The following is a 14,957-nucleotide window of genomic DNA, read 5'->3' on the forward strand; positions in this document are numbered from 1 at the left end:
CTAATAAAAGCATTAGGCCTTACTAAAAGGAAGATTAAAAGATTCAGGTACAAACACCAGGGAAGCGAACAGGTGCAATAAAATAAAAATGTCTACCTTCCTAGCGTACAATGAAGATAGGTAGAGCGGCATAAGTGAAGCATCAGGAGGGCGATTCTGGAAAGATGGTTCCCATCTTTTGCTCTTCATTATGACTCTAAGGATCAGGTTAACACCTCCCCCCACCCCCACACCATGTTCACAAGGTAGTAGTATATTCTCCACCCTCCCTGGCTGTGCTGCTGGCACTTTCCTGGCTTCACATGAGTAGACCTTTATTCCCATCACAAACACCAGAGTGATGATGTGCAGCTACTCTTGAGGGTTCGATTCCCTTCATTTTTGGTACCGCATGTCCCATCACCCCGAAGCAGATGGCCAATTTTGAGGCTCCTAGCTTTAATTTTGGGTGAGTTATGCCAGCCACAGACAACCATCGCTTAAGAGTTTTTTCTAGCTCCTTTATGACTGCCCTTCCCAGGTTCAATCTCCTTCTGATTTCTTGGTTGCAGTCTCTCTTTTGGTTGATGATGGAGCCAAGGAATAGAAAGTCTTGAATAATTTCAATTTCCTCCTTGTCAACCATTAAGTTGAGTAAATCCCGCATTAGTCATTACTTTTGTCTTCTTGCTGTTCATTTGTAGTCTTGCTTTGACACTTTCTTCTTCTTACAGAGATATTGTAGCTTTAATGGCTATAGAAGATAGCTGACGCTGGCCATTAGTCTTCCAAGGGGAGGACAAATATTAGGAACGTTAGAACTTCAGGAGAGCCCTGCTGGATCAGACCAGTGGTCCATCTAGTCCAGCAAACCACCTCACACAATGGCCAAAGTTCCTCTGGAGGGCCAACAAAAAAGCAAAGAGGCCAAGGCATTTCCCTGATGTTTCCTCCTGGCACTGGTATTCAGAGGTTGTGTGTGTGTGTAAAGTGCCATCAAGTCACAGCCAATTTATGGCGACCCCTTTTGGGGTTTTCATGGCAAGAGACTAACAGAGGTGGTTTGCCAGTGCCTGCCTCTGCACAGCAACCCTGGTATTCCTTGGGGTCTCCCATCCAAATACTAACCAGGGCTGACCCTGCTTAGCTTCTGAGATCTGATGAGATCAGGCTAGCCTGGGCCATCCAGGTCAGGGCAGTCCTTATTAAAAGACGGGGACTCCACCACCCTCCGAGGCAGTGCATTCCACCATCGAACAGCCCTCACCGTCAGGAAGTTCTTCCTAATGTTTAGGTGGAATCACTTTGCTTAGTTTAAATCCATTACTCCGTGTCCTAGTCTCTGAAGCAACAGAGCAAGCTAGTTCCCTCATCAACATGACATCCCTTCAAATATTTAAACATGGCTATCATGTCTCCCCTCAACCTTCTCTTCTCCAAAGTAAACAAATCCAACTCCCTAAGTCTCTCCTCATAGGGCATGGATTCCAGACCTTTGACCATTCTGGTCGCCCTCCTCTGGACACGCTCCAACTTGCCCAGAACTGGACAGTATTCCAAGTTAGGTCTGACCTATGCAGAATACAGAGGTAGTATTACTTCCCTTGATCTAGACATAATACTCCTATTGATGCAGCCCAGAATTGCATTGGCCTTTTTAGCCGCCATATCACACTGTTGACTCATGTTCAGTTTGTGGTCCACTAAGACTTCCAGATCTTTCACATGTACTGTTGTCAAGCCAACTCTCTCCCATCCTTTACCTGTGCCTTATGTTCTTTCTGCCTAGGTGAAGTACTTTACACTTCTCCCTATTGAAATCCATTTTATTACTTATGGCCCAGCTCTCCAGTCTATCGAGGTCATTCTGAACTCTGACCTCCTAACTTGGTGTCATCTGCAAATTTGATTAGAATGCTCTCTATCCCATCATTCAAGTCATTTATAAAAATATTAAATAGTACCGGTCTCAGGACAGACCCCTGGTCACTCCTCTACAGGATGAAGTTGTGCCATTAATGAGCACCCTTTGGGTTCGGTTGGTCAACCAATTACCAATCCACTTAACAGTAGCAGTGTCCAGCCCACATTTTACTAGCTTTGTTTCAAGAAGATCATGGGGGACTTTATCAAAGGCTTTACTGAAATCAAGGTACACTACATCTACAGCATTCCCTTCATCTACCATACTTGTCACTCTTTCAAAAAAAGATATGAGATTAGTTTGGCATGACCTGTTTTTGAGAAACCCATGTTGACTGTCACTGAGGACGGCATTTCTTTCTAAGTGCTTACAGACCGTCTGTTTAATTATCTGCTCTGGTATTTTACCTGGTATTGATGTCAGGCTGACTGGCAGATAATTGTTTGGGATTTATTTTTCCTCCTTTTTAAAGATGGGGACCACATTTGCCCTCCTCCAGTCTGCTGGAACTTCTGTTCTCCATGAATTCTCAAAGATTATTGCCAGTGGTTCTGAAATCACTTCAGCCAGTTCTTTTAACATCCTTGGATGCAGTTCGTCCGGCCCCGGAGACTTTAATTCATTGAGAGTAGCCAGGTATTCCCGTACTATCTCAGTGTCTATACTATGCTGGAATTCCCCTATTGCATCCTCTGCTCCATTATTCCCAGGTTGAGCACTATTCCCCTTTTGGGAGAAGACTGAGGGGGTTACCGCACTTTGTATTCCCTTTTTTTTTTTTTTAACTTCCCTAGCTAGCTGGAGCTCATTCTGCGCTTTAGCCTTCCTGACTTTCTCCCTACATGTGCTGGCTACTTGTTTGAATTCCTCTTTGTTGATTTCTCCCTTTTTCCACTTCTTGTACATGCCCTTCTTCAATCCTATCTCAACAAAAAGTTCTTTAGACATCCTGGTTTCTTCAAACCTCTACCTTTTTTTCTCCTCGTGGGAATTGACTGAAATTGCGCCTTCAATATCTCCCTTTTTAGAATTCCCCATCCTTCATATACTCCCTTCTCATTCAATATTCTCACCCACGGGATCACACCCAGTAGTTCCCTAAATTTATTGAAATCAGCTTTCTTAAAGTCTAGAATACAAGTTTGACTATTTCTTGCTTCTCCTTTCTGCTGTATAACAAACTCCAGGAGAACATGGTCACTCTCACCCAAAGATCCCACTCCTTCTACCCCATAAACCAAGTCATCATTATTGGTTAAAATCCAAAATGGCTGTTCCCCTTATCGCTTCTTCCACTTTTTGGACTATGAAGTTGTCTGCAAGGGAAGTGAAGAATTTGTTAGACCTAGTCGTTTTGGCAGAGTAAGCCTTCCAACAGATGTCAGTATAATTGAAATCTCCCATTACTACTACATCTTTCTTTTTTGAATCAAACCAGCGCTCCAAAGCACTGCTCTTAACCACTTCATCACACTGGGAGAACTATGTATGCTGGAAGAACAAAGGTGTAAAAAAGGAAGACCTGGGCTGAAATTTCTACTCACCCATGAAATGTCACTCAGCTACTCTGAGGAAGGTCGCTTCTTATAGCCTGCCTCACAATATTACTTACAACCCCGTTGTTGAACACACACACGATCACACAAAGCTGCCTAATACTGAATCAGACCCTTGGTCCATCAAAGTCGGTATTGTCCACTCAGACTGGCAGCGGCTCTCCAGGGTCTCAGGCAATTTGTCTCTTTTTTGCCTTAGCGGCAAGGAAAATTCAAGCCAGTATTGTACTTAAACAGGATAACTTAAGGTAATTTGATAGCAGTGTATATTTGTGCCTTTTTTTAGCAGAAGCTGTTCGGATATATGATTATTTGATTGTAACGGCCTTTGTCTATATACAATAAACTTGTACCGTACTGTACAATGGAATTCTAAGCAGAGTTGCACTGCTCAAAGTCTACTGGCAGGCTTTTTAAAATCTATGTAATCTTTTATCTCACGTCTAGATGATACAAATGTTTTACTGGCGTATGGCGTACTAATAAATCTGATCTTGATTCGGAGTCTACTGGCAGTATGACTTTTGCTGTACATCTAATTTTTGTTGTACACCTAATTTCCTGCATTGTGCAGGGGGTAGGACTAGATGACCCTGGTGGTCCCTTCCAACTCTATGATTCTATTCTATGATACTGACGTTAATGAGTTCAGAAGGGTGTAACTCTGCTTATATTGGGGTGTTAGTAAATGAAAAACAACCAAAAAATCCCACTTCAGAACATGGCCTGATGAGAACTGAGTATGCTCATCCCTCTCCAAGAGGTTCAGTTAAAAGATCACCAAGGATCCAGTTCAGTGGAATTCTGCCTGGGGCTCGCAGAGAGCTGCCTTCACAGTTGCCATCAACCAAAAGAGTCACATTTACTTCCATCCTTGGGATGAGGTTCTTGCCTCAAAGCTTGCAGCTTACTAATCCCTCCCCTGCGACACTGTAAAAGTGTTCTTGTTTTAAGCGTGTTTCTATTTTAAGTAAAAAATAATATCATTAATTGGCTTTGCCTGTGTCTTCTTTGCAGTTTGTATCTCCGGTACCTGGCATTAAATTTTATGTTAAACATGGCCTGGCCTGACCAAGTGACATTTATGTCATATCCGGCCCTCGTAACAAATGAGTTTGACACCCCTGATCTAGGAGGTCCAGGGCCAAATCCCCGCTTTGCCAATGAAAGCTGCTGGCTGACCATGGGCCTGGCGCACTTCTTAGCCTAACCTACCTCACAGGGTTGTGTCGAGGATAAAATGGACAAAAGAACAATTTAAGCCACTTTGGGTCCCCACAGGGAGAAAGGGCAATATGAATTCTGTTGTACGCCTAATTTTGCCTACAGTTCTCCAGAGAAAAAAAAGATCTCTGAGGTTGTTCCTTCATCCAGTATTGCTGGAAGTCTTTTGTCAGAAGGCAGAGCTAGGATTGTAAACACCAGGTTGGAAAATTCCTGCAGATCTGGGGATGCAGCCTAGGGAGAGTGGAGTTTGGGCGGGGGGGGGGGGCTTCAGGGCATAGAGTCTACCCTTCACAGGAGCCATTTTCTCCAGGGATAGTGCTCCGTGTAGATCGCTTGTAATTCAGGGTGCTCTCCAGGCCCCACCTGGAGGATTTCATCCCTAGGCAGAGCTGCTCATTCAGTATGGGAACTACCGTTAAATATAGCAAGCATATGTCTAGTAATATAATATGGCAATTGCAGCGAGCTATGGGATTGGGAAGCGGAGTGAGAAGGGTGGGCTTCCACATATAGTCACTGGAAACAGGAACGGGGCCGGGGTTACTGGAGGTCACCTGGGGCCAGGTTAACCTTGCCAGCGAGGAGGTCTTCTTGAGCATGACTGACATTGGAATCATACTGTACAGGAAGCAGCAAAGGAAGATCTCAAGGAAGGAATTGCATTGAAAATGTTTACCATTATAAGACAAAAATATGGCTTCACATGTTAACTCACGGAAGGCACAGGGGGCTTTCCCCGATGAAAAAATAGTGTGAGTGCAACAAGCTTTGGGGTCGGTATGGGGAGTGGGATCTTGTCTATATTACTAAAGGGACCTGCCTGTCTGTCTTTTTCGTTGCAGGCATGCCTCCTCAGGAAATAAGCCAAGGCACTGGAAACTTGGCCACCAGCTTTTATTGTGTGAGGCCAAAATTCACCTGTTTGTTCATCCAAACTTCCAGAGAGATATTCCCTGAACTGCAGAGGAGGGAGGAGAGAAATGATCCCCCCACATAAATCCATCTTTGTCTCTGTTACTAATATTAAATTGTGGGCCTGATCTGTGCCTGGCTTGGCTCCTCTCAAGGGATTGCCCTGGGCTGGCCAAAGAAGAGTAGAACATTACGAAGAGAAGCCCTTGGCTCCCAAATCCATATGCATCTCCTGGAACATGGCCTCCACACCTCTTGCCTGGCTTCTCTTCCCCCGCATACCACCTCCCATCCTCACCATCTTTCTCACAAAACAGAAGTGTTCACAGAGGGCTCCCGTTTTTCCTCTGCCAAGATTTTGCCTGCAACTTTCCATCAAGCCCAGCCGATTTCACCCCAAGGGGTGGTGCCTCGGGAGGGTCTCGGGCAGGGGCCTTTCCCAGCCCTGCAACCCAAAATCTTCATGTCTTAACCCTTTTTCAAGTGTCATGGACTGAACTCCAGACTTTTGAGATGCAGGACAGGAGCTCTGCCACTGAGCGAGGGCCCCTCCTCTGGCCAAGTCAAATCAACAAGGCCATTCCTCCTCACCACTCATCAGCCCCAGTTACTCAAACAAAGGATTGTGGGAGAAGCATGCTGCCTCTCAATGGAAAGGCCAAAGAGGAAATCAGGAGCTGCTGGGATTTGCTAGCAGGAATCTACCTGGAGATCGTCCGTCTTCCTCAACAGATTGTTCTTTACAGCATGAAATGTTGAAGGCTTTCTTTTTTAGGCACTGTTACTTTCCCGGGTGTGGGACCTCTACCCTTTCCTCTGTGGCAAATACAACTGGGTCCAGAAATTCAAGAGGGCCAAAGGAAGCTGCCACCCCCACCCTTCTCTTCTCTGTTCATAATTATTTAAAATGTGAAAAGATCCTTACCCAAAGAGGCCACCGTCTCGTAATTTTCCTCCATAACTTCCCAGAAGAGTTTTCTTTGGCCCGCATCTATCAGAGCCCATTCCTCCTAAGTGAAGAACACGGCCACCTCCTCCAAGGACCACCGGGGATCTCTGCAAAAAGGAAAAGGTCGCCCTGTTCAGCATCGATTCCTGTCCCCGAGCATTCAGGAAAGAAAGAAGATACCCACTGGACAGCCAACTGATAAAAGATTGCAAAAAGATTCATAAACATCAGCACAACTTTAACAGAAAAGAGGAGAGTTTAAGAATGAATAAGGCTTGGCTTCCTGTTCTGAAAACCTCCAGACTAACAAAGACAACATTCAACAATAGCCATGAAGATTAGCTTTGGATTACACACATTAACAGATCACTTCAGGATACAATGGTTCCATATTAACATACCATACCCTCATTAGCACATTATCTTGATACTTACAGGACAATGATTAGCACATTACTTTTGCAGGACAATACTCAGCTCAAACCCAACCCCTTTTGACTATATATATTACTCTTCCAACACACTTGACACTGAGAGACACTGTCCTTCAGTGTTACTCCTCTGCAGATGCCTGCCACAGCTGCTGGCGAAACGTCAGGAAAGAAAATACCAAGACCACAGTTACAAAGCCCGGATAACCTACAAGAACCAATGAACTCTGACCGTGAAAGCCTTCGACAATAGATTGCAAAAAGATTGCAAAACAGACAGCTATCAAAATTGCATTATTTTTTCCCAACGTCTGGAAAGCAGAATACTGTGGCAGTCTCCAAGAAATGCAAATTCAGAAAACTGCACACCGCTGAGCTTGTCTTGGTCCACTCAGATGACATATTGAAGCGGGTTGGAAACACCAGCGCCCGCCCTGCCGTGCCCAGATCCTCCCGTGCAAGCCGCTCTCTCGCTTCCTCTTTCACACGTGTCTTCTCTCCCCCTCCCCTTGCCCAAGATCTGCTGCATGAAACCCTCCACTCACCTCCCCTGCAGACGTGCAAAAGCCAGGTGCTCCCTCCAGCCGGGGGGGAGCCAGAAGGGGGGGGGAGAAGCCCTGCAAGACTCCACGTTGCCCACCCTTCCCGCTCTTGGAAAGCCCCCCCCCTTCAACGCCTGGGGAAGGCAGGATGGACCTCCATGGGGGGGCTCGCAAGGCCTTCTGGAAATGTAGTCCCCTGCAACAACCGGACCCAGACGGAAGAACAAAAACAGAAGCGTTTGGAAAGAGGAGGGCCGTTTTTGCACGGGAGGTTCTGCCTTGGATTTGCCCCTCTTTAGATGCAAATTCCCCCCCCCCCATCCCAATTCTCAAAACTCAACAATAAGCCCCCATGCAGAGTTTGGAGATTTTGGATGGGGGGAAAATGTGCATCTAGAGAGGGGCAAATCCAAGGCAAAACCTCCCCTGCGTAAGAAGGTCCGAGGTTTCTTCTCTCTTCTGGGGCTCTGTGGGGGGGGGGCAGCTTCCCATTGCATGAGAGACCCGCTGGAGAGATGCTGAAAAAGAGACAAAAGGTGATGGGGAAGAAACCTCTTCTTCCCACGTTCATTGCACATGTAGGGCCTCTCGCCAGTGTGGATTCTCTGGTGATTATTCAGATAGGAGCTTAGGGTGAAGCTCTTCCCACATTCTGAGCATTTGTATGGTTTCTCTCCTGAGTGGATCCTGAAACAGGGAATGAGTTTTGATCTTTCTCCAGACTTTATCCCACGGACCGAACACTGGTACTTTGTCAGTGGCAAGATTTGTTTCAATCCTTATATCCCTCCAACACTAGATATATGCTGCTCAGGATCAATTGATCGAGGAGCTTCTAAGGCAGGGGTGGGGAACCTTTTTTCTGCCAAGGGCCATTTGGAAATTTACAACATCATTCGGGGGCCACACAAAATTATCAACTTAAAAATTAGCCTGCTGTCTTTGGTCAAACATTTAGCCAAGAGGCACGACCGGAGACGGCTCCGAGTGTCTGCCACGTAGAGCGACTCGCTTTTGAGCTCTGCTGTCCCCAGCTGGGTCCAAGAGATTCAGGCAGGGCAGCATCCTTCTGAGCTAGAGATCTACCAGGACCCATGAAGGGCCAGACCAAATGATTTTGCGGGCCTTATATGGTCCCCGGGCCTGACGTTCCCCACCTGTTCTAAGTGATAAAAGGAAAAAAAGGTACGGTTGCACACCCTTGTGTCTACCCTAGTGAATGAAGAGATCGGAGCTCCGACGGAAGCTTTTGCCACACTCTAAGCACTCATAGGGCTTTTCTCCCGTGTGGATTCTCTCACGGGCGACAAGGCTAGGTCCCACACTAAAGCTTCTCTCACAGTGGGAGCATTTGTATGGCTTCTCACCTGTGTGTGTTCGCTCGTGGGAACTGAGGCTTGATTTGATAGGGAATGCCTTCCCCCACCCAGGGCACACATACGGCTTCTCGCTTGTGTGAACTCTGGTGCAGGGTAAGGAAGGAGCTCACCCGGAAGGCCTTCCCACACTCCAAGCACTTGAACGGCTTGTCTCCAGTGTGGATCGTCTTGTGGTTATTCAGGTGCGACTTCTTACTAAATGTGAGCTCTAGCCCTGCGACGAACCCATGAACAGATTTCAGCAGACGGCAAATCCACGAAAGCAGTTTTATTGGTTGAATCGGCAGGTTTCAGAAGCCATATTCAGAAGGATACTAGTAAGGTTCAAAAGCAAGGCACACAGCATATATGGGAGAGTAAAAGAGATAACGGGTTACCCAGGCACACACCCCTTCCAACAGGCAGGAAGGAGCATTTGGCAGTTCCCACAGTATGGGAATCTATGCAGACTAAACACGGAGACCAGACTGGCCTTGGACAGAATAGCAAAACAGCACCTGGAAGCACAACCACAGACCATCCGTATGGCCTGCTCCTGACACTAAAGCTCTTCCCGCATTCTGAGCACTTGAATGGTTTGTCTTGTGCGTGGGTCCTGAAGTGCGCAATAAGGCCGGACCGGTCGCTGAGGGTTCTGCTGTAAATCTCTTCCAGTTAGTGTCCCATCATGTGCTCCTTTTTCTTCAGATCTTGGGGACTGATATTCCTCCTTAGAGACCTTAAGAGATATGAGGAAAGTTCTAAAGTATCACTGTGGAGGCCATTTTCTGCCGTCAGAACGGTATAATTGCAGAACAGGCTCAAGGAAATCAGGATTCCCTGCTCCTCCACATGAGCGGCGGAGGCTAATCTGGCGAACTGGATTTGTTTCTCCACTCCTACGCATGAAGCCAGCTGGGTGACCTTGGGCCCGTCACAGCTCTCTCAGCCCCACCTACCTCACAGGGTGTCTGTTGTGGGGAGGGGAAGGTGACTGTAAGCCGGTTTGATTCTTCCTTATGTGGTAGAGAAGTCGGCATATAAAAAACAACTCTTCTTCTTCTTAGCTGGTGTAGTTCAACTAATTTGCTTTCTAGTTTGGAATTCTGTGCGCTGTGTTCTTGGGTGTTATTTTCCCTGTATTTTGTTCTGCCCTTTTCCCAACCCCTTTTTCAATCCAACGCTTTTCTCTCTCTTTTATAATAAACCTTTTAAAATATATAAAGCCTCTTTTGGCTTCACACAATCTATTTCTCTGAATCTCTTCCCCTCGTGCTGGACGGCATAGGCCCTCCATAGTTGATTATCAGGTATTCCCTAGTGTTTCTTCCCAGTCACTTTGTTATTGATCTAGCACTGCGCTAGAAGGGTGGCTTCTCATCAGGCCAAGTCTAGAGGTCTGCAGGAGGTCCCAGAGTATTGGTGGCTTTCCAAGGAACCTTGGGTCTATGGGAGTTTCCCAGCAAGCCAAGACACCAGTCCCCATTGTCAGGGACCGACCAGGTTTTCCAACCTTCCTAGGTGATTCAATCACTCTGTCCCAAACCTGGGACCCTGAGATTAATCCCCTTTAAGGTAGCTCAACCGAGACTGGGTAGGACTCTTGTATATACAGTAAACCTCATCAAAAAAAAAAAGGCTTTATTAAAAGGAATATTAAAATGTTCAGGTACAAACATGAGGGATGTGAGTAGGTGCAATAAAATAAAAACGTCTAACTTCCTAGTGTACACTGACATACACGAAGATAGGAAGATCAGCATAAGTGAAGCATCAGGAGGGTGATTCTGGCAAGATGGTTCCCATCTTTTGCTCTTCATGATGACTTCAAGGATCAGGTTAAAACCCCTTCCCTGTGTTTTTTCACACACCTTCCCTGGTAGTATTTTCCACCTTCCCTGTCTGTGCTGCTGGCACTTTCCTGGCTTCTCATCAGTAAACCTTTGCTTCCATCGCAAACACCAATATGTTGTTGTGTAGCTAATCTCACCCTCACAGAAGGGGGCCAATTTTGAGGGTCCTATCCTTAGTTTTGTAAGAGCCCCGTGGTGCAGAGGGGTAAGTTGCAGTACTGCAGTCCAAGCTCTGCTCACGACCTGAGTTCGATCCCAGCAGAAGTGGGTTCCAGGTTGACTCAGCCTTCCATCCTTCCGAGGTTGGTAAAATGAGTACCCAGCTTGCTGGGGGTAAAGGGGAGATGACTGGGGAAGGCACTGGCAAACCACCCCGTAAACAAAGTCTGCCTAGAAAACGTGGGGATGTGACATCACCCCATGGGTCAGGAATGACCCAGTGCTTGCACAGGGGACCTTTACCTATCCTTAGTTTTGGATGAGTTATACCAGCCACAGAAAATCATAGCTTCCAAGACAAAAGGGGTGTGTGTGTGTGGAAGTAATCTTGGCTAGGATGGTCCATTTTGGACACAGGAACTCCTGTCATCATCCTGAAATGAGAGGTCACTTTTGAGGAGTTACGCCTGCTCAGACAGATGGACGGACAGACTAATCCTTTTATTAATGTAGATGCAAAAATGAGAGCAGTATGTCCTCTCGGAAAAAAACCCTTCTGCCTCATGTTAGCGTTGTTCTTAGACTTGGGATTTGTTGACATTGCCAATGACTTCTGCCAACACATAGTTTGGTATGGAGTGACGTTTTCTATCCCAAGATACATTGGAATGTGGCTTGGGATAGAAATGTACTGCAAAGGAAATACTTTTAATTTCTTTGTGGGGTTGTTTCAAATTACAAATATTAGCTATCAAATAGCAACCGCCAGGGTAGAGCTGCCAGCCCACCAGCAACCTTCATTACCCAAGAGAAAACACAAATCAGCATCAACGGTGCCACAACATCACTCCCGGAGAAAACCATAGTTTCCCTGCAATTCCTAGAGCTACCCAACACACGTTCCAGGTTTTCCCTGGAAGTAACACCCTCGTGCAGATAATGCTGCCCACAACCCCATGCCCCTTCCCCTGGTTCCCATTTCAAATATTGTAAATTTCTGATATAGGATGTAACAAAGTAATTATAAACAACATATAGTCATAACAATTACTTTCAACTATTTTATGTATTTGTCATTTACACTCCACCTTTCTCGCATCTTCATACCTCAAGAATCATAATTAAAGTAATTAAATTACCAGTATGAATTAGCAACTACCAATGGCTGATGGAAATGAAAGAGCAAAATGACGATTAAGGGTAGCATACCCACCCCAGGGCCCTTTGGGCATCACATCCTCCCAGGTCCTCCAGCACAGACAACCCACAAGCCAGAGAATTGCAGAGAAGCCGCTTTAGCTGCTCTCTTGTCTGGTACCACAGCCAACTCTTGCCACGGACAGTCCTGCTCCAGCCAGAAGGCCCATTCTCCCATTTCTTCCTCTCCTTGCTTCAAGGGCTGCTTCAAGCAGAGGCCCTTCCGGTGCTCCTTTTAGGCAGAGTTTCCAGCCGCTGCCCCCTTCCTGCAGAGGGAAGCCTTGAGGAGGCTGGGGTCTCAAGGTCCCCGGAGAGGCTACCGCCCGTATTCCTGGGAAGGAATCCTGCCTATCATAGAATCATAGAGTTGGAAGGGACCACCAGGGTCATCTAGTCCAACCCCCTGCACAATGCAGGAAACCCACAGCCGCCTCTCCCCAACACCCCCAGTGACCCCCACTCCATGTCCAGAAGATGGCCAAGGTGCCCTCCCTCTCATCATCTGTCTAAGATCATAGAATAGCATTGCTGACAGATGGCCATCTAACCTCTTAAAAACCTCCACAGAAGAAGCGCTCACCACCTCCTGAGGAAACCTATTCCACTGAGGAACCACTCTATCAGGTCTCACTGGGTTTATAATTCCTTCAGGGTGCAAGGACTGCCAGCCCAACCTGACTGGATGGTTTCCTGTTCAACTTCCAGCCTGTGCCAGAGAGACAATTCCTCTTGCTCCAGCCTTTTATCCCCCCTTCCCCTAGCAGTTCCCAATTCCTGCCTCCCTTTACTGACTCTTGAGGAGACCTCTTCTCCCAAATACACCTCTACATCAGATATGATTGACAGCTGGCAGTGGCACTTTCCACATTCCAAGCATTTATATGGCTTTTCTCTCATGTGAACCTTCTGGTGTCTAAATAGGTAACAATTTTGAGAAAAGCACTTTCCGCATTCTAAGCATTTATATGGTTTCTCCCGTGTATGAATCCTTTGGTGTGCAGTCAGGATATAATTCCAAGAGAAGCACTTTCCACATTCTAAGCATTTATATGGCGCTTTTGGAAACTTCCGGTTGGGCAAGATGGCGGAGTGACCGCACCTTCAGGAGCGGGAGCGAAGAATACCTGTACTGTGGTTAATAACTTCTTAATTTAGCCCTGGGTCAGAAGATTTTCTTCAAGAAACCCAACTCTCAAGAGAGAGGAGGGACGTCGCTGCCCCAAAAAGGGTTTTGGACGTGCCAGCAGGTAACTTCAGGTGAGTCCTGTATAGCTCCGACCTCCCAACCGACTACCCCCCCACCCTTTTTCCCTTCCTCCTTTTCCCCTTCCTTTTCCCAACAGTACCCCTTTTTTGCACATAGAAATTCAATATATTCAAGATATTAAATCGATAAGAACTCCACTAACTTTTTTCTCTTTTGTTTTTGCCAAGGAACCATCCTGCTGAGTAAGAACGGTGGCTCCGACTCTTGAGGAAGCAACGAGACCCTGGAGGGCGGCGGCGCTGACTGGCGAGGAGGAGACGAACCCCCGGTGGCCGGTGGGGTGAAAGGGGACGACGGGGCTAACTGGTAAAGAGAAGATGTGGGCCCCAGAGGCCGGCGGTACATGAAGGCAGCGGCGCTGACTCGCGAGGAGGAGACGACGCCCAAGAGCCCAGCAGCGTGAGAAAGGACAGCGGCGCTGACTCCCGAAAAGACAGCACACAGCGGCGGTTTGCTTGCAGGAGTTTGCGGCGGCGACGGTGGTAGAGGTGATTTTCAGGCTGAGGCAACGATTGCAGCCTGCACAACCTACCCTCTTGAACTGCGAGTAGCCCCGGTGACGTCAACCGGTACTACATAAAACTACAACTCCCAAGAGTCTTTGCGTGTACTCTGGCTGAGCCTAATACAAAGATTTGGGGAATTAAGAAACCCAACTATAACGATCTGGGAAAACCTAAGTGGGATTAAGAATATAGATTAATTGCATAGAAGGGATATTATATTAACTAAGTGTGCCTATGATAGTAACTTACTTAGAAATCAGTGGTGAACATCTTAAAAGAGTATTTATTGGAATTAAATAATTTACATAATTTTCTTTTTATGTAAAAATTAAATTGGTTCTACTGAATTGACTGCCACATCCAGTATAAGTGATTTGATATAAATAACAACTAAACAATTAAATAAGATTATTCAATACCTAACCTAAAAAATACTAATTATTATATATAGCGGTTGTGCATGTCCGGTACTTATAAGGAACTACAAACCAGAAGGAAAACATATAGATATAATTTAATGAAGAAAAACAGAAAAACAGATAAAACCAGCAACCCAACTTCAAGGAAAAACTTAGAAGAAGAAGAAGAGAAGGAGGAAGACATAGACAGCTCCGAAGAGACTGCAAGCTACCACCCGCAACAAAAGAGATCTAGCAAAGCACAAGTTAACATGGAGAAAGCGTTGGAAAAATTGGCAACCCAACTGACGGCCCTAGCAACTCAACTAACGGGAACAGAACAAAGGCTAGAGGCAAAAGTGGATCAAATAAATAACAAGATGGACAAGGTAAACAAAGAATTAGAACGGTTGACTAAAGAATGCAACTCGGTTAGAATGGATGTGCTTACTGTACAAGCGGAAATGAAGACAGTCAAACAAGAACTGGCCACAGGACTTCAGGACATCAAACAAAAAATAGAGGAGAATACCAAGGATATTTTGGACAATAGAGAAGACATAAAGAAAATCAAAGCAAGACAAACCAGAACAGAGAGATCACAATCAGACCATAAGATATGGAAAGAAACAGAAAATAGAATAGCCACCACTGAAATGCAAGCAAGAGAGAACAATCTCCGCTTTCAAAAAGTCTCTG

Source organism: Euleptes europaea, chromosome 1 (assembly GCF_029931775.1).
Source record: "Euleptes europaea isolate rEulEur1 chromosome 1, rEulEur1.hap1, whole genome shotgun sequence".
Classification (NCBI taxonomy): Eukaryota; Metazoa; Chordata; class Lepidosauria; order Squamata; family Sphaerodactylidae; genus Euleptes; species Euleptes europaea.